We start from the raw sequence: 18,889 nt of genomic DNA, 5'->3' as shown, positions 1-18,889 counted from the left end.
TGTCCAGGGAGAGGATCTGAATGGCTGGAGGATGGGGTAGGGGACAGACTTTACCATATATTCTGCTGTACCTTACAATTCTTTTTTCTTTTTCCACAGCTTTTTCTATTTGTCATAAAGCAACTCTTAAGCCAAGAAAATGTTTGCCTATTGAAAAAATAAAACAAAATGTTATAAAATTTGTCAAATCAAGCTAAACACAGGCAGGTTTTTGAGGACTTCATCAAGAGACATTAGTGCACAGCCACTAATAAGAGAGTGGAGGATTTTAAGGGCCCCTTCTCTGGGGCAGTGTCATCCCCACGGATGAGAGACTCACAGAGAGGGCCGCCACCTTGGCGTGTGAGCCCCCTTGCTCTCTGTCTGTCGCTTCCCTCTTCTCTGACCTGGCTCCTTGCACCCTGTTTGCCTCCCCTGCCACATCACTGCAGCAGGCTGCACGGTGACGTCTACGCTTCAGGTCCCAGAGTCCCAAAATCTTAGGGATGGAGGGTAGTTTAGCAGAATCACAAGCCAACCCCTGTCCCTATGTTCTCTCATTACCAAACCATGCTCTCGCCAGCCACGGACCGACAGGCTGGACGATGTTTGTGTTCGCACCACACCCCCTGCACAGAGACCCCACGAGGCACGGGAAGAGTATGGCTATGGAGAAGGCGGGGCCAACAGAAGCTGCCCAGTCAGCTATTTAATATTTCACTGCAGGGAGAGCCCCTAAGACAATTAATACTGTTTCTAGAAACCAGTATTTCTGGGGTTCTTTACACCCCAGTGCTTCCTCTTCCTCACAGCCCCATATTTCACAGGTGGCTTGGAGGGGGTGTAGACTATTCTCCCCCAGTGCTGGGTTTCACTTCTATCATTTCACAGACACAGCTTCACATCTGACACCATGGGTGCCAGGGACACCCTGCTCTGTAGTTTGGCATCGTGGCCCCCCCGCATCAGGACCCGCTGCCATGCAGTGCCCAGTGAGCCGTGACACCCACAACTGCAGGGGCAATCCTGAGTGGAGACAAGGAAGCCAAATCTTGGCCCCCAAATATCTAAAACTGGGTGGTTAGATAGAACACAGGTATGGTTGTAATAATCATTACAATCCAAGAAAGGGTCTCCCCAAACCATGAAATGACAATAAAATTGCTTTTGTCACTTAAAATGATAATAAGGATACAAGCAAAACAGAATTAAAAAGCAAAAAAAGTCTGAAGCCTCTGCTGCCTGGGATGAATGAAGTCCCTGACCTTCCAAAGGTCCCACGGGCCTTGAGCCCTGGGTGATCTGGCCCTGCTCTCTGCTCTCCTGAGCCACCTGCCTGCTGCTCCATCCCAGCACAAGCCACTGCCCCCAACACGTAAATCACTCTTCCATGAGGCCCTGTGATGCTCCCCAAAACCCAGGAGAGGAAGAGGCCACCTTTTCAGTGTGCCCCACCCTACCAGGCTTCTGTTTATCCTCAAACACCTATAATATCACACTTATACACACACACACACACACACACACGGAAAAATTTACTCCTTTAAGTTGATTAAATGAAACAAAAACAAACAAACAAACAAAAACCACATCACCAAACTTAAAGGTGTGGCACCTTCTGACCCAGAGGAGCAGATGCAGTCCCAGGTTCCAGCTATGTGGACCTGAGGGGCTCGTGTGCCAAAGACACAAAAGGCCACTGCCGAGAACAGGCTTCTGCCTTTGACAGGCATAGTGGGACAAGCTGACGGTTCTGGTTTCTCCCTGAGAACTTACTGGGGCAACAGCTGTGCCACAGGTTCCGGTCTCACCCTGTTCTAAGTTAGACTGAATCCCAACTTAACCTCAGGGAAGCAGACTGTTCCCAAGAGAGGCTGAGACTTTTCTTGCTTTTGACAACGACATAGTAGCTTTGTTCATTCATTCAGTCAACAAACATTGATTATATACCTATTTTGTGCCAGGCACAGTGGGACACTGGAGATACAAGGAAAACTGAGCTATTGTCCCTGCTCCGAAGGACACTCAAGTCTTAGGCATCCCAGATAAATGATGTTCACAGAGAGCTCTGGCAATTCACACTGTGAATGCTACTGTGGAACACAATTCCTCCCCACAAAATACAGTAAAGCAGAATCTAACACTTTAAGTGATTTCTCCAGACCCTTAAGGAGTCACTGTTAAGGAGTCACACACCAAGGAGGAAAGGGTAAGAAAGCTTCCCAAACACAGGCACAGGTGAGTCAGCTACTCAACATTCCACACACACCAGCCCTCCACGTGCCCTTGGTAATTATTTTACTCTTATGTTGTTTTTCCTTTTAGCTCCCAGCACTGGCCTCCTTCCTCCTAATAGCAGTTCCTTGAACTCCATTAAGGGGACTGTCCCACCCACCCTCTCTCAGGCCACTCTGCTGCAGTGGGGAGGGGTGGGCAGAAGACCAGGCTAGGCAGTCTGAGTGCTGACTTCCTCAGTAGCAGGAACCACTGCTTTAGGGGCAAGCACGTGACCTAGGTCCACTCAGTCAGTGTAATGGCTTCCCCTGGGCCATTCCAGACCTGAACCATCCATCTTGTCTCACACAGGAGCATTGTTCCCAAAGGACAAAGCTCTGCCTGAGCACTATACAATCCTGACCCAGTACCATATTTTGTGCCCTGTGGATGCTCCCATAACACTGTGGCAAATGTGGCAAAAGTCAAAACCAAGTGCTTCAGGTGTTTATGGGCCTGTGATTGTCGCCACCTTGAACTTGTGCCTACTATGTCCCTGACAGGCATTACCGGCGCCAGTGGCTACAGTTGGCCACGCTTTCAAGGACTTCCATCGCCTCTGCATTTCTCTCCCTGCTACTCCACTGAGAGCATTTTCCCCTCTAACAGCTGGAGATGAAATGTGGAAATCGAGCCACTTCCCTCCTGGCCATGCCTCACTCTCTGCACATATGCTGCATCCTTAGGGTGTCCCAACAGCCTTAGTTTCCTCTGAAAAAAATGTGCAGCACCCCATTCATGGGGACCAGACGCCCACCCAGGACACCAGCAGAATGGGGAAGCAGCCCCGAACACCCACAGACCAGCACACCCCTGAAGGGGGCCGAAAGGTATGTCTATGAAGTTTGGTGGTCAGCTCCCTTACATAAAATATTTACTCACAAAGATTATAAAATATACATGTTTTTACTGGGAAAGAAATGGCTAGCAAAACAATCTGGAAAATAATCAGTAGGCTTAGGCATCTAAGGCAGCAATAACTCATTTTGGGACACCAGGAAAGATGTTGTGTTCGTCCGCTGCCTATCAGTAGCAACACCCAAGGAGAGAAGGTGAGAAAGGGGTATTTGATAATTCAAGTCTTTTTTAAGTGTGAAGTTAAAAAAATTCAAGGCTGGGAAAAATAGTTATTACAGATGAGAAAATTTTCAGCATTAGCTTTGAAAGCATAATCAGAAATTTCCTTATTTTAGAAGTATGCATTCAGGGAGTGTTTCTCTGTAAAGATTCTTCAATACAAGCATGTTTATACCTGTAACCCCAGAGGACTCTAGTCAGTCTGGAAGCAAAGCACAGATCCTCCAGGGAGCTCAACTTGCTGGACCGCTGCCTTGTCAGGCGAGTGTATGTAAGTGGTATGCTTGCACATTTGCATGGTGCTGGGGTGGATAGCAGGTGACAGGGGCAGGTAACCTGTCCAGCAATACCCAGATGGGGAGCAAATGTTTGTGCCCACAGGAAGGCCCTGGACTTCTCCCAATCCGTGCCTGTTCCTGGGTCTGACACCCCACCATCAGAGAGGCTTTCTTGACTTTAGGAACTGCCAGCACTTATATCCTTCCTAAAAGGCAAAAGTCCCCAAAAGAACACATTTAATTTCACTAACGCCTATGGTAAACTGGAGTAAACTGGTTGTTAGATCCTCTTTCCAACAGAGATCAGATCACTTGGGATTGCCCTCCTGAAAGGAAAAAGTGGAATGGATAGGAAAGAGGCAGAATGGATGTACAGACAGACCAACTGCCATCCTCAGTTCAGCCAGTGAGGCTGCCCTCCCCACAGTAGGGGCTGGGGAGCTGGGTGCTATATGGAGGACTCAGGAAGAGGAGAGAGTAAGCCCCTCCTACCCTAGAGGCCACTACGGGAGACGCTTACCAGCCTCCTTCTGGGCCGCTCCACTGCAGGGCCCCTACCAGCCCAGGGTATGTCATCCGCTGGCCCTAGCCTGGACCTAGAGCTCTTCCTGAAATCCATCCCCTACCTGGGCAGCCCTTCCCTTCTGGAACCACCCCATGGGTCCATAAATAACAAGGGGGTTCTTGGTGGAAAGTAGCTCTAGTCTAAGATCCTTGGCACTGGCCCTGAAAATTTAGATTAGAATTCTACCATTTCTATTCTTTAAATGAGGAAATTAAGGCACAAAGGAACCAAGTGACCTCTTTCAGGCTCCAGTAAGAAAGCACATAGGGAAGTGAAAATTTAGCTAGCCATCCAAACCCATAGTTTCCATACAGAAATTTCCCCAATACTCTGCCAATATTTTCCCAACAAGTACAAAAGCTCATCTTCCAAAAAAGATAACAACTTGCAGAAAAAACATAGCTAGTTGCCTGCAATGTCCCTTCTCCTCCTTTCCTCCTTTGTAACGGGTCCAGAACTGTGACTTTCAGTTGGCACAGGACTATCTGCCTCCCTTGCAGCTAACCGTGGCCAGAGGTTCAGTTCTTGCCAATGAGATATAAGGCTGAAGTTTCACAAGGAACGCTGGAGAAGTTTGCCTTCCTCCAGCCTGGCGTTTGGAATGCTCAAGAGCTGGCTGCACCTCTGACTGCCATCCTGATGATGAGGCCCCCAGCCTCAGTCTGGGATGAGAGGGCCTAAGTCCTGACTGCTTCCTCCAGAACTCAGTATATGACAGGGAAATTAATAACAATCTTTACTAAGTCTCTTCTCTTCAGGTTTTTTTCTGTTGCATGCAGCCAAATCTAGCCCTAATAATTTTACCATTCCCCATTTATATTCAATGGCACAGAATGTCACCATCCTGAAATGCTGAGAACTGGGAATAAGGAAGGATACAATTTTAGATTTAAGTTCATTAACAGTCCCATCTTTCCCATTTTGGTAGAAAGAAGCCTTTAAATAAGGCATTTTCAAATTTACTGTGAGTTCCAGGCTAGGGCAAGTATATTCTCATAAGACCTTTTATGCACAGTAAGATTCATTTTGTTGTAGTTATTTTATGAAACAGTTTATCCCTAATATAATCAATATTTATAATCCTAAAAAAAGCTATCCATTCCTATTTCTAGGCCTATTTGAGTAGCAAGCTCAAACAGCTTTAATATACCAAGTTCCTGTTTACTGTCTCAAACGTTTAATAGCTTGACTTGCATATCTAGTGCAGACAAACCTAGGTTATGAGGTAAAAATAGCCCTTTTTTATTCACTACAGTTAGTCCATTAAGATAGGTTCACATTCTAAGCCACGGGCTACCACTGGCCATGACAAACACTGGCACAATCCTTAACAGTTCACAAAACAGCCAACCTAAGGGTATGTAACAGTGGTCAAATACTGTGATGCCCAGTTCCCAAGGAGCAACACAGTGATTACTGCCCTGGAATTCAGTCACATCTCACCTCATTCTGTTTGAAATGAGTCACACCCACTACAGCTTAGAACCGTCTTTGCTCTAGACAGGGCTGAGGCTGCACTGGCCACCATAACAAGGATGGACCTGCACATCAGACAAGGAGGCCAGCACTACCCCCTGACTGGTGTGGCTGGCACCCATAGGGATGAGCCCAAGAGTCAAATTCCCAATACAAAAGGCCAGCGTCATCATGTAGGAGAAAGTGACTGAGATTAACCTTAAAACCTGGATGCTTCTTAAAAACCCAGCAGTATAAGAGTCATTTTCAGTGACTCTGATGTCACGGAAACATCCTTTCTCTTTGAGCCAGTCAACCCACCCACACAAAAGTCCTCACTACTTCACAACCCATCCACTGGCTTTTCTTCTCTCTTTGATGAAAGTGTTTAATACTCAGCTCTGTAAAGATATTTGGCTAATTAAGGAATGATTAAATAATTAAGTTGACTCAAAACACAAAGATCTTTCTCCCTTCAATGAAGTTATTCAAAATACCATACATTTCAATGGCATCTATAACAATAATCCCAGAACACGTGTTTGGGCAATTGCTGGTTGAACAATGACTATTTGCAAAGTCTTGCACTCTCAAGTAAGACAGGCTCCTGTTCTCGTAGCCTCTGCAGTGTTTTAAGGAGAAAGGTATACAAATGAAGGACAGAAAAGCTTTTAGCAATGACAACATCCCTGAAATGTGTTCACAGCTTCAGTGCTGCCCCTTCTCTTCTTGAAGGGTAGCACTCATATAATTGTATACATCTGAAACTCTTTTTATTCACTTTATGCTTTACCTAGCAACTTTAAACCCATATATCCTTTTTGCAACAGGTCAGGAATGGCTAACAGAAAATAAAACAGGTCAAAAATAAGATAAACACATGTGAGAGAGAGGTGGGTGGAAAAATCAGGGAAGGATGTCAAGCCAGAAAGGGAAACATAGTCCAGACCTAAGCAGAACACAAGTGTGCATAAATTATCAAGGTATACTGTGCAGAGTAGAGTGGTCTCTGCCATAAAACAAGTAGCTGTACTGGGGGACTATCTGCAAAGGGCCTCAGAAGGAGGGATGGGAGCAGCTGGAGGAGTCAGGGGAAGGCACTGGATGCTCCAGTTGGATCAGGAAGAGTTTGGTCTGAGTGACACACAGGCTGCTTCAATCTACATCGACATACACTGGATATTCCAGGGTCTCTGACACTAAGTAGTTTCTTCTACTCTAGAAAGCTACTGCTGAATCACTGTAGAGAGGAGAGAAAGTGAAAGAATAAAGAGACATGATTTCCAAGGCAACAGACTAAAGAAGTACTTCCCTAAATAGACACTGTGTACGTATGTGTGTCTCAGCCCAATGCCAACTAAATCAAGAACACACATCACTTCATCCATGCAGCCCTCAGGCACTACAGCAACTTCCATTCCACTGTAGGAAACGATGGGGGTTGGGGGAGAAACAAAGGGAATCACCTTCACTAGATGAATGAAGGAGGAGGAGGGTGAGATTCAGGTATGACTTCCCCAAGTCACTGGCAAGATGGGGACAAAACCCAAATGAAACTGCTAACCCGTCCCTTGCACCTGAGGTGAGTCCAGCCTACAAGCAAGGTGTCTCCCCTAAGACCAATCCATTCACCCACTCTCTACTTCTTCTACAGTTTGGAGTAACAATGTCTGGAAGATTCTAGGGTATCTTTATATTTCTTGGCACCTAGCCCTATCCTATTTGGCCTCCATCAATCATTCTATTTAATTGCTTTTTGATTATTACCCAATTATGTAATGTGATCATTTTGTTTTACATTTGTATATAAAGAACACAGTCAAAACAAGGAATGAGAAATGTGAAAATACTCAACAATTCATCACATACAATCACAGGTCCTTCTGTGTTTTTAAAAAAAAAAAAAAAGTGTCAGTAGAAGACTCAGCTGGGTCAATGACCACCTGACTGAGAGATTATGGCGTCCAGGCCTCTCCCACTTCCTTCTTCTACTCTGCCCACATCCTTCCCCTTTGACCTCTGCCGGCCCTTCCCTGCCTCTAAGCACCTCCTTCTTTTGCAATATTTCCCCTCAGAGGTGCCCTGAGTAGGAATCAGAGATGGGATGTACTGTAGGCCTTTGAACACATTTTAAAAATAGAAGCACTGTGAGGAAAGCAGTTACCAAGACTGTCAAGTTGAGCTGGTGACCACCTACACCGGCCCATTGTACCACGGTTCACAGGTCTCTCCCACTTACAGTATTAATCCCCACCACCCCACTGTGAGCAAGCACTTTCCCCACTTGACAGATGAGAGAGTTGACTCAGGTTCACGTCCAGCACTTTTTCTTCCTTGGATCCAACTTGCTCCCCGCCCTGCCCCCACCCAAAAAGACATAGATATGCCAAAGACATTATTATGTAAGCTTTGTGGTGCAAACCAGGCTAATGCCTGCATTAAATAACGCATATCACATCCGACCCTAAACCAGCCCAAGTGACTAGGAAATCTTCCTGCCATTGTTAAGGCAGAAAGGACTCCAGAGGGAATCACAGGCAGTAATGGTTTCATTGGGGCCAACCTCAAACAAGGAGACTCTCTGTCTATCTCTGTAGGCAGACACATACTGATCCACCTGGTTAGGTGAATTTGTAAGGCCTCTGACAAGTCAGCACACTCCCTGCCATTGTCTGCCCTGTCACTCAGAGTGGCTGTGCTAAGGACCCCTACCATCATCAGGAGAATCTGGCCCACGTGGCCAAATACCACAGGCAACAAACCAGAGTGAGACCAGAAGGCCAGGGCTTTTTCACTGCTGTCCGTTGGGACCAGCTCCACTCTAGGGGCCCACACCCTGAAAGGCCCCTCTTATTTTAGACCGATGGCTCTGTATCTATGGTGAGTCACAGGCCCCCAGGTTCTGATGAGAGCCACATGACTTGCCCCCAAGGAAAGACCCCATGTGTACACACATCAGTGCAGCTCCCTCTTCCCTGCAGATTAGAACTGCCTGCACTCAACCCTAGGGTTTGACACATCTTTACAAAACGCACTATAAGAAACATTCACATTGTAACAATGCCCAAAATATACTGCATTCAAGTAACTGTAAAAAGTATTTTTATGTATTAAGATGAAACTTTAAAGCCTTAGAAAGTCAAGAAAATATAAATACCTCAATTCACTAGTTTCAGGAAAATCTGGAACAGTGGGCTATTGTGGTCTCACAAATTACACCATGAAAGTGGCTATTGATTTCACCCAAACATAAAGCTGGAGCTGTACTTGAAAAAAAATAGGCACATAAAGCAGGTCATACTAGCCAAAACCAAAGAGCTATAAACCACCACTGAAAGTAGTCGCTTGGGCTGTCTCCAAACCAATTCCCTAAATATTTTTCAAGCCCCTACTAATTGTACTACTATTTTTTCTGAGCAAAGAGTAGCAGACTATGCAAACCCTACAGATCTGTACACATTTCAGGAATGGCTTCAGAGAGTGTGACTCATAAGAACCAACCCAGATCCCTGACTCCAGCCCAGTGGACTCCATCCATGCTGGGCCAGAAGGACACCAGGGGCTGGGATATTATCAATGCTGCTGCTTTTAGCACCGAGTCCTACAGGAAGGGTATGGGCCATACTCACAGGAGCAGGAGAGGCAGCAGGCACAGGGGCTAAGAAACTCACGTGGGCAGACAAGCTGGGGCACAAGGGGGACCAAGGAGATCAAAGCTGCCCTACATGTCCTTAACCACTCGCCATGCTACTCAGTTCACACTGTGGGCTGACCACCCAACATCAACTCTCCTTTCTTCCTATTCTAGGCCCTATCCTCCTCCTCATTCTTCAGGAAAAGCCAGCCTCATCTCTAGCTGGGAGTGGGGTTAGTACTGATTAAAGAGAGCAGGTCTCAAATCTGCATCAGAATCACCTGGAAGACTAGTTAAAACATGGCTTGGTGGGCCCCATTCCAGAGCTTCTGATTCAGCAGGTTGGGAAGGACCCAAGAATCTCCAAGTTCTCAGGTGACACTGATGCTGCTGGTCTGGGGACTAAGCCTCAAGAACCACTAACCTAAGCCAATCAGCACACAGCACTCATAGCCTCGTGGCACTGGTCCAGCGGAGGCCACAGGACCCTCTGCTCCCACACACCAGAGGGAAGGACTGGTGGGCACTGAGGCCGGGGACTCAGCTGGTTTGTCTCCTTCCCTGCTCCTGGACAGGAACAAGGAAGCATGCAGTCCCACTGACCCCAACAACCATCTCACAATCATGAGGAGACTGATCCTAGGATGAAAGCAGCAGTGATGGCTGGAAAGAGGAGAAGAATCTAGACCCTTGAGGAAACTGCTACACTACTGATAGAGTGAGACTCTGGTTATCTGAAATAATAAATGTCATTGTTGACTTGGCAGCCAAAACCATTCCAACTGATGCACCCTATAATCTGGGGAGACCTTTGGACTGGGCATCCCTATTTCCTAATAGGACCCTGTTCCCCAAAAACAACCACCTACCTATGCTGCCTTCACATTTCCAGAGTTTACATACCTAGATCATCCTTCTTGAAAATTCAAATGAATGGTTAGAGAATAGGCCATTTAAAAATGCAAGCAACATGGGAGAGAAAGGCATTCCACATCTTGGAGTGAATTAATTTTATCAGACAGCTTCCATAACAGCAGCTGATACCAGCTGTGTGAGGGCTATGGGGGTATTAGGAAGTGGGCTGGGGATTTTCAAGAGACCTCAGAATCCTACCCAGTAAAGTACAAAACAAGAGGGGCACTGCAACAACCTAGCAGGTGCCAAGAGAAAGGGTTGGGGAGAGGAGGGGTCCCAGGAAGGGAGCTGGGAAAGGGTGAAGTCTTTTCTCCTTCAGAGGTCCTGCCACTCCTCCTGGAGGTCAGGGAATACCCCTCTGTCTTCCTGACCCTATTTCAGAAAAGGGGCACCTCATCTTTATCACTATAGCATGAGCTGCCCACTGCTCCCATCACACACATTTGCCTTCCTGCTTCCAGGGCTCTCACTGAACAGACTCCATATTAAAAGGCCCACAGTCTCACATTTGCCCCAGGTTGGGGCCGTGGGCAAACACCAGAGGCCAGCTGGGCGGGTGGGCATGGGCCCCACGGCCTGACAGGGCATGATGAAGGTGTATGCAAAGACCAAAAGAGGAGACATGCATGCCACACCCAGGGCCCCAGTTTCCCCATCCCCAGCCAGATGATGATGAAATGGATGGTTAAGAGATTAAACTCACAGAGGAAAAGCTGGTCTAATTCCAAGTCCTGCTGACCGCGCACGCTCTGTATGTGAACTCATCATAACGGTTCATGTTCCTGAGTGCTCACTAGGCACCAGGCACCGCTCCAAGCACTTGACCTGTATTAATTCATTTAATCCCCCAATAAGCCTCTGGAGCTGCTACCACTATCAGCCCAGCTTTGTGGGTGAGATAGTCAAGGCACAGAAAGATTAAGCTACTTGCCCAAAGTCAAACAGATCGTTGGTGCCTCACAGGAAGTTCAGCTCCAGAGTCCACAATAGTTCTAGGAATAAAATAAATGGTTTTGAAAGATGTGTATGCCCAGCAAACAGGATTTAGTAAAAGAAGTTCCTGATTTATAAAGTAAAATACTCAAGATATGAATTGTTGATATTGGGCAGTCCAGGTAATTAATTTTCATCCATACCTTGATACATAAAGTAAAGCACTTATTTAAAAATCTTATACAGGAAGTTATGTGATTTCATGGAAAGGGCACTAGATCCAAGCAGACCTGGGTTTAAACCCAGCTGAGCCTCCTCCAACTACTTTCAGGTGGGTGCCCTAACCACACCTCACCTCAGCACCCTCCTCAACACCACAGCTCACTCCTGACAGCACCTCTCAGAGGATGTCTAGGGAGAGCTGCCCCAGGCCTGGTGTGCAGGGAGTGCTCAGAAAAGGGTAGGCTCCTTCTTCTTCAGGATTAAAAAAGGTGTCAAAAAGGAACATTCTAAGGCTGCCAAGAACAAACTCCAAAGTTATAGCAACACCCACAATCCAATAAGATAAAGAAAAACAGCCTAATAAGAAAAAATGGACAAAAGATCTGAATAGGGAACTCACAGAAGCTAGAATATAAATTAGCAAAAGGTTTTCAATTTTTTGGCAATTCTGTAAATGTAATTAAAACAGCATTGTCTTCTTTGTCCATCAGATTGGCAAAATTAACAAGATTTATTCTCTTCTATGTTAGCCAAGTTAAAGGGAAACAAGCAGTTTCACACACTAATAGAGGAAGTACAGACTGATAAAGCCTCTTGGGGGCAATGTGGCAAAACTATCAATTTAAAATTAGTCTTTGACCCAGAAACTCTACTTCTAGGGATCTAGAAGACTAAAATATTTGTGAGTTTTAAAGTGATGTAGTTCACTATTTTCAGAGCAAAAAATCAAATACAACCTAAATGTCCATCAATAAGGAATGGTAAAATAAGTTATGGTAAATCCATACTCTGGAATATAGACCAAAAGAAAAAGGGCAAACTTCTCATGTCAGTACATATAAATCTTCAGGATACAGCATTAAATTTTAAAAGCAAATCACAGAAAATTTTGTGTAATGTGACTGTACTTACATTTACAACAAGAGCATCTGTCCCCTGAGAATCTAGAAGCAGTGTTACCTCAGTAACAATGAGCCTAGTGCCCGCATCTTGGTTTTTAATATCATTCTCCACTAAAAGGAACCAGGGTTCTTTGGAGAAATGGCTAATTCCAGGGCTGGGGCAAGGAAAGTACAAGCTAAGTCTTGAAAGCTTTGTGCTAGAAAGAAAAGAAATCCTCAGAGAACGATGGCCACTTGTCAAAAGGACATAAGAGCCAGCTTGAAGAGACTCCCACTGGCCAAATCTGGGACAATTTGAGCAATAAAATGAGTAACAAGAGTAACAGACCGTAATCTATTAAATAAAGCAAATAATTCATGAGTCCAGAGATCTAAAGCAAAAATGAATAAGAAACAAAAGTTCTTCCTTTCAGTACAATTCCAACTAACAAGTATAAGAGGAAACATGGAATTAGAAAATCACCATCTGTTGACTATCATAATAACTGATTCAGGTAAGAAGCACCAATGGATTCTAAAACTAGTAGGTGAAAGTATGAGGAGTAACAGCATATTTACATAGTCTCAGATTCTCTTCCTATGAGATACATATTAAACTACAAAGGGGAAAATGGTAATTTTTCAAAGAGTTACACACCACCTTAATGAAGCAATCAAAGTTAACAAGGCCAGTGAATGGGATACTCAAAGCATGTACCTCCTGAGGGGACATACTAAGACTGCAGCATCAACACTGTGCTGCTCCTGCCAGACATGCATAAATTGAATCTAAGCGTAAGGAAACTCAAATTGAGGGACATTATCTAAAAAAATCAGTAGTCTTCGAATTTGTCAATGTCATGAAATACAAAGAAAGATTCAGGAACTGTTTCAGATTGAAGGAGAGTCAGAACAACTTAATGCAAAATGAATGATCTAGGATTTTATCTTGCCAGTAAGAAAGGACAATATTGAGGCAATTTGCAAGACCCAAACAAGACCTGTACACTAAATAACAGTGATGTATCAAGATTAATTTCCTGATTTTTTAATAACTGTACTATTGTTATATAAGAGAATGTCCTTGTTTTTTAGGAAATACATATTGAAGTATTTAGAAGTAAAAGGGTATCCAGTCTGCAATTTACTATTAAATACTTCAGAAAAAAACAATCACACACATGGATATGAGAGATGGTTAAAGCAGGGTAGCAAAATGTCAACATTTGGAGAATGTGGGTAAAACGTACCTGAGAATCCCTTGGCTTATTCTTGCAACTTTTCTGTGAGTCTGAAATCATATCAAAATATATACACACACAAAAAAAAATTAAAGAGAGCAAAGTGTGCATATTAATACAAATACAGGTAAATTTCTTGGGATTGGGTTCATGATGGCATTTGCCTTAACAGCACAGAGAGACAAAAAGAAGCAAGCCTGCTCAGGTGTTAATATTGGTTTCCCCAAAATATGCTCTCCTCACAAACTTCCTGTTCCAGGACACTTAAAAAAAAAAAGCTGTTTTGAAGGATCTCTCAAGACCAGCTCATTAATCAAGTTCTACAAAAGAAGCACCAACATAATCAAGCCTTCTTCATTGAAGACTTGTGCTATTTTTTACTCAGTGAAAGTCAAAGCCTCCTGACAGTATGAGTAGTTGATGATGCTATGAGAACTTTTCTGGAATACATAAGCTTTTAAAAAGGAGTTTTTCACTAATATACAAAAACAGGATGAAAGAGTCATGGTCAAAAGCCTTCCTTCTACTCTGCTTTATTGAATTCTTAAGATGTTAAGCCATGGAGTGGGGGTCAGGGATCACTTGCTCCACAGTGCCTTTTCAGTCCATTCATTGTGTGTGCATTTGCAGAGATGCTGGCTGAGAATGTGCCCAGGCAGTCACTGGCTAACAGGACTTGCAGGGCTAGTAGTTCTGTCATACACATCCCATCTCTCTGGTGCATTCTACGGTTTACAAAAAGCTCTCATATGTATTATTTCATTTCATCCTTTCCTTAAAGTAATTTTTAAAAAACCTAATATTCAGTTTAACAGCAATACTACATAATACCAATTTCCAAAACAATGGGATTAAACTATAATGTCTGTCCTTGGCTCCGAGTCTAGCTGGGAGACAAGACTTACCTAAGCAAATAAACACTCTGAGGCAGAATATGCCAAATAAAAAGCAGCTGCATAACTGAAGTGGCTAGGTAAGCACAACGATTCTATCAAGGAGCTTGGTAGAAATACAGTGCTCCTTTCTCTTTGTATTTATCCAGCATCCATTCCTTTTTTTTTTTTTTTTGAGACAGAGTCTCACTTTGTTGCCCAGGCTAGAGTGAGTGCCATGGCGTCAGCCTAGCTCACAACAACCTCAAACTCCTGGGCTCAAGCAATCCTACTGCTTCAGCCTCCCGAGTGGCTGTGCCACCATGCCCGGCTAATCTTTTTTCTATATATATATATTAGTTAGCCAATTAATTTCTTTCTATTTATAGTAGAGACAGGGTCTCGCTCTTGCTCAGGCTGGTTTCGAACTCCTGACCTGGAGCAATCCACCCGCCTCAGCCTCCCAAAGTGCTAGGATTACAGGCTTGAGCCACCGCGCCCGGCCTAGCATCCATTCCTTTAAGCTGTGTTCTCAAGCCAACCCCTCCTAGTAACTTTGGCTTTAGAGGTGTATTTTTACAAGACATCACAGGGAACAAGGCCTTGGGAGGCTCTGTTCCCATGCAACGCCACCCCTGGGACAGCATCATGGTTTCCTGACAGCAATCCTCCAACAGAAAAACCACACAGACCTTCTAACATGGACCTCATCATTCATCCTTCTTCAAAGAAAACAGTGATTTAAATCTTCCTGGAGTAAATCTTTCAGCAAAGAACCCCTAAAACAAAAGCCCTAGCCTAGATCCAAAATTAAATTCCTGTTAAAGAAAGCCTGTTTTCAACATATATATATATGTACGTATGTATGTATGTATGTATGTATGAATGTCAATGCATATAGGGTAGCTGTATGTTGTCCTGGAATTAAGCCTAAACATACATATATACACATACATACATACATACATATATATGCACATATATATGTATGTATGTATGTTTAGGCTTAATTCCAGGACAACCTACAGCTACCCTATATGCACTGACCAATGCCAACAGCATCTAGATTCCAAAACAAACTCAGCAAAGGAGGTTCTGTTCTTGCCTTTTAGAGATGAGAACACTGAGAACCAGAGTTGGCAAGCAACAAAACCAGGATTCACACCAAGGTCAACCTGCTCTGTCCCCAACCCCACTTAGCTTCCCCATGGTCCACACGACCCACTGTGAAAAAGATAAACCAGGCAGAATTTCACTGCAACATCCAAACTGCCACCCCACCCCCCATTCTCTTGGTCCAGATGCCCTAAGTGGCAGGTGACAAATCAAATTCTACTCTTAGGCAGCCTCCCAACACAAAACACATTCAGTGGCAAAGCGAAAGACAAGAAAATGGGCTTTACAACCACCTATACTTCTTTCTTATCTAGGGGAATTATTTGCATGATCTGTCATTATGGATGAACTCTGAATAGGAAGAACACATCATTATGTAATGTCAGAGGGCAGGCGACAAGAAGGAGAGAAGCCAGCCCATCAACTGCTCCCTTCCTTCGCCCACAAAGACATAAATTTACCTTTGACATTTTGAGTGTCTCAGTCTTCTACGGCCTTCCCATTCATGGACTGGGTTTTCAAGACATAGCCATAGATCCCCTAAAATTCCTCAGGCCTCAATAAATTGACTAGCAAAGCCATAGAGAAATATAATATAAAAAGCAAAGATGCAAGAAATGTTGTGTGGGGCTATGGGCCGGCAGAAAAGGGAAGAGTTGTGAGGAAGGAGTCCAGATTTCCTGCATTGAAATGCATGTTCACTTTTACTGGGTTATGTTTACACCCAAAACACTGCAAGGCCTTCAGCCTCAGGACTCACTAGATCTAGCCCTGGAGACGCACCGGGCAAGCACCGCGACCTGGGCTCGGTGCACCGAGTCCCGCATCCCGGGCTCCCCGCCACCACCCCTCGGCACCTGCCCCCAGCGCGGGGCGGCCAGGTCTTCCTGGGGCTAGGGCTCTGCCAAGCTTGGATTGTTCTTAAAAGACGCCACCGCAGGTGAACCGCTAGGCTGTGCAATTTCCATGACAACGACGGGCGCCATCCCTGTCCTGCCCAGCGGGTACCGGGACTCGCCCCCAGCACCCGCGGCCCACCCCAGTCCCCGGGTCCCCGCAGCTGCCGCGTCGCCCGCCGCCCGGCCCGGCCCGGCCCAGCCCGGCCCGGCCCAGCCCACCTACCTGGCTGGCCCGGCCCGCGGCGCCCGCCGCCCAGCTGTCTCGCAGTCCTCCGACCCGCCCGCCCGCGCGCCCGAGCCCCACAGCAGCAGAGCCGCCGCCTGGTCGCGAAGTCGCGGGCTGCAGGCCCGGCCTCAGGTGCTAGTTCTTCTGCCCCGGCCCCGCGGCGTCCGCCCGGCTGCGAACCCGCCGCCCGCGCCACAGCCCGAACCTTGACGCCGCCGCCGCCGCCGCAGCCGCTACCGCTCTGGACGCCGCGCGCAGCCCCGCCCCGGCCCCGCCCACTGGCCGCGCATGCGCACAGCGCGAGCCCCGGCCCTGCTCGCGCCCCGCCCACAGCTGGATCCACCTCCCCGGGCGGCAGCAGAGCCGGGTGGTTCAGCGGCTAGCGCTGACCTCTACTCTTGAGTTCCCACAAGGTCACACCTCCCCTCTGACTGCGTCACCTGCAGGGAGTTCTTGAACTTCCGTACTCAACCGAGCGATAGCATTTTTCACCTTCACATACACTTAGGCCTCTGACGCCCTGGCATATCCCCAAGGAGGAGGGTTCTGTGGAGGAGCCGCAACCCAGTGACCTTCTCAGGCCATTTGCCCTCCCAGTGAGCGCACCTCCCAAGTGCAGGTGTGCTCACTCCCTAGAAGACGCTTAGGAAAGAAGCGAAAACCACAAAGAAGCAAAAAATTTCTAACCAGAAAGAAGCACAAAATTGACATTACAATACTTGGAAAATACAAATTTGCAAAACAAAGAGAGACTGCTAACCTCTGAGTGTATACCCTTCCATACCTGTTCTGGCATATGTACATAAATCACACTAAGAGACTCCCAGCAAATATCAGTTCCTTACACCTCTCCCCCAAAATTCTGTTTTTCCATAGGGGAAAAATTTAGGCAGTTAGAAGTTTTAAGAGAAAATTTACACTTTAATTTGACTTTAAAACTTAACATGTCTGCTTGAGCAAGGGTAAGTACTGGACTGAACATAAATATTTTCCTTATCTTTGAGCCTTTACATGTTATCAGAAAAAAAAAAAAAAAGCTTTCTCCTTAAGAATTCTTAAATGAAAACAATTTTAATTCAATAAACCAGAATACTTTTCAGAGTTCACACACTCAGGTTTAAAAAACAGGTAAGCATTTATGCCAGTAATTTGCTTTAAAAAGAAGTGAATAATCTGTTAGAAATGAAAATTAAACAAAAATTCTCTGAATTTATTTAGAATTACATCTGATACTCCCCATGTCACCAAAAAGCCAAATGCAGACAATAGTCTGAAATAAAAATAAACACATATAAAACTATTTTTAAATTTTTATTTCTTTTCTGACTTCTCATTTTATTTCTCTTCTGAAAAGTAACTTATTAACAAAATAGTTTCCTCTTATTGTTTCTTCAGATAAATGAAAGGAAATATTGACAGAACTTTGACCCTAGTACAAAGTTAAAGCCAAGAATATCAAACAAATTTGTAGAAAGGTAAAATATTTCTATATTTTATTTTTTAAATTAATGTGACCAAGAGTAAGCCTGGGACAGCCCCAGCTTACATGTTTTATCCAGCAGAATTTTTTTTAGTTCTTCATTTTTAGAGATGGAGTCTCACTATATTGCCTAGGCTGAAGCACAGTGGCTATTCACACAGCCACAATCAGAGCACACTACAGCCTCGAACTGCTGGCCTCAAGCAATCCTCTCATCTCAGCCTCCCAATTCCCTGAGACTACAAGTACACACCACCATACCAGGCTTCCAGCAAAATTATTAATAGGAACCTCTTTCACTGTCAAAAGTATTCCTAGTCAGACAGTACATATGATGGCCATGCTATTTATTATCAAGCTAAAAGAGTTTTTAAACAGTAGCTTTTAAAAAGAAACAAATTTAAATTCACAAAATTTTTTTTTTTTTTTTTTTGGAGACAGAGTCTCACTTTGTTGTCCAGGCTAGAGTGAGTGCCGTGGCGTCAGCCTAGCTCACAGCAACCTCAAACTCCTGGGCTCGAGTGATCCTTCTGCCTCAGCCTCCCCAGTAGCTGGGACTACAGGCATGTGCCACTATGCCCGGCTAATTTTTTTTTTATATATATATATATATATCAGTTGGCCAATTAATTTCTTTCTGTTTATAGTAGAGACGGGGTCTCGCTCTTGCTCAGGCTGGTTTTGAACTCCTGACCTTGAGCAATCCGCCCGCCTCGGCCTCCCAAGAGCTAGGATTACAGGCGTGAGCCACAGCGCCCGGCCTTAAATTCACAAAATTTAAAAATAGACATTGGTCTAATTTCAACATCCATTCATTTAGCACAGTAACAAACACTGAATGA

The 18,889-nt window shown here is 45.1% G+C and overlaps 1 protein-coding gene across 10 annotated transcripts in view; it reads right to left on the bottom strand.

Moving 5' to 3' along the window:
* Positions 1-16,817, bottom strand: part of INPP4A (inositol polyphosphate-4-phosphatase type I A) — a 147,758-nt gene extending 130,941 nt beyond the window's left edge. For 9 of the 10 annotated variants that reach the window (XM_076001011.1, XM_012786983.2, XM_012786977.3 and 6 more), the window contains exon 1: positions 16,565-16,817. The gene's annotated coding sequence lies outside the window, so the exon portion shown is untranslated. Of the gene's footprint in view, positions 1-13,463; positions 13,505-16,564 lie in introns of all 10 variants that reach the window. The other variant, XM_076001009.1, reaches the window with a different exon arrangement.
* Positions 16,818-18,889: the final 2,072 nt, after the last annotated feature.

The sequence above is a fragment of the Microcebus murinus genome, chromosome 3, assembly GCF_040939455.1.
Source record: "Microcebus murinus isolate Inina chromosome 3, M.murinus_Inina_mat1.0, whole genome shotgun sequence".
NCBI classification, from domain to species: Eukaryota; Metazoa; Chordata; class Mammalia; order Primates; family Cheirogaleidae; genus Microcebus; species Microcebus murinus.
The sequence above is the reverse complement of the archived record's forward strand: the minus strand, read 5'-3'. Positions and strand labels throughout refer to the sequence as shown.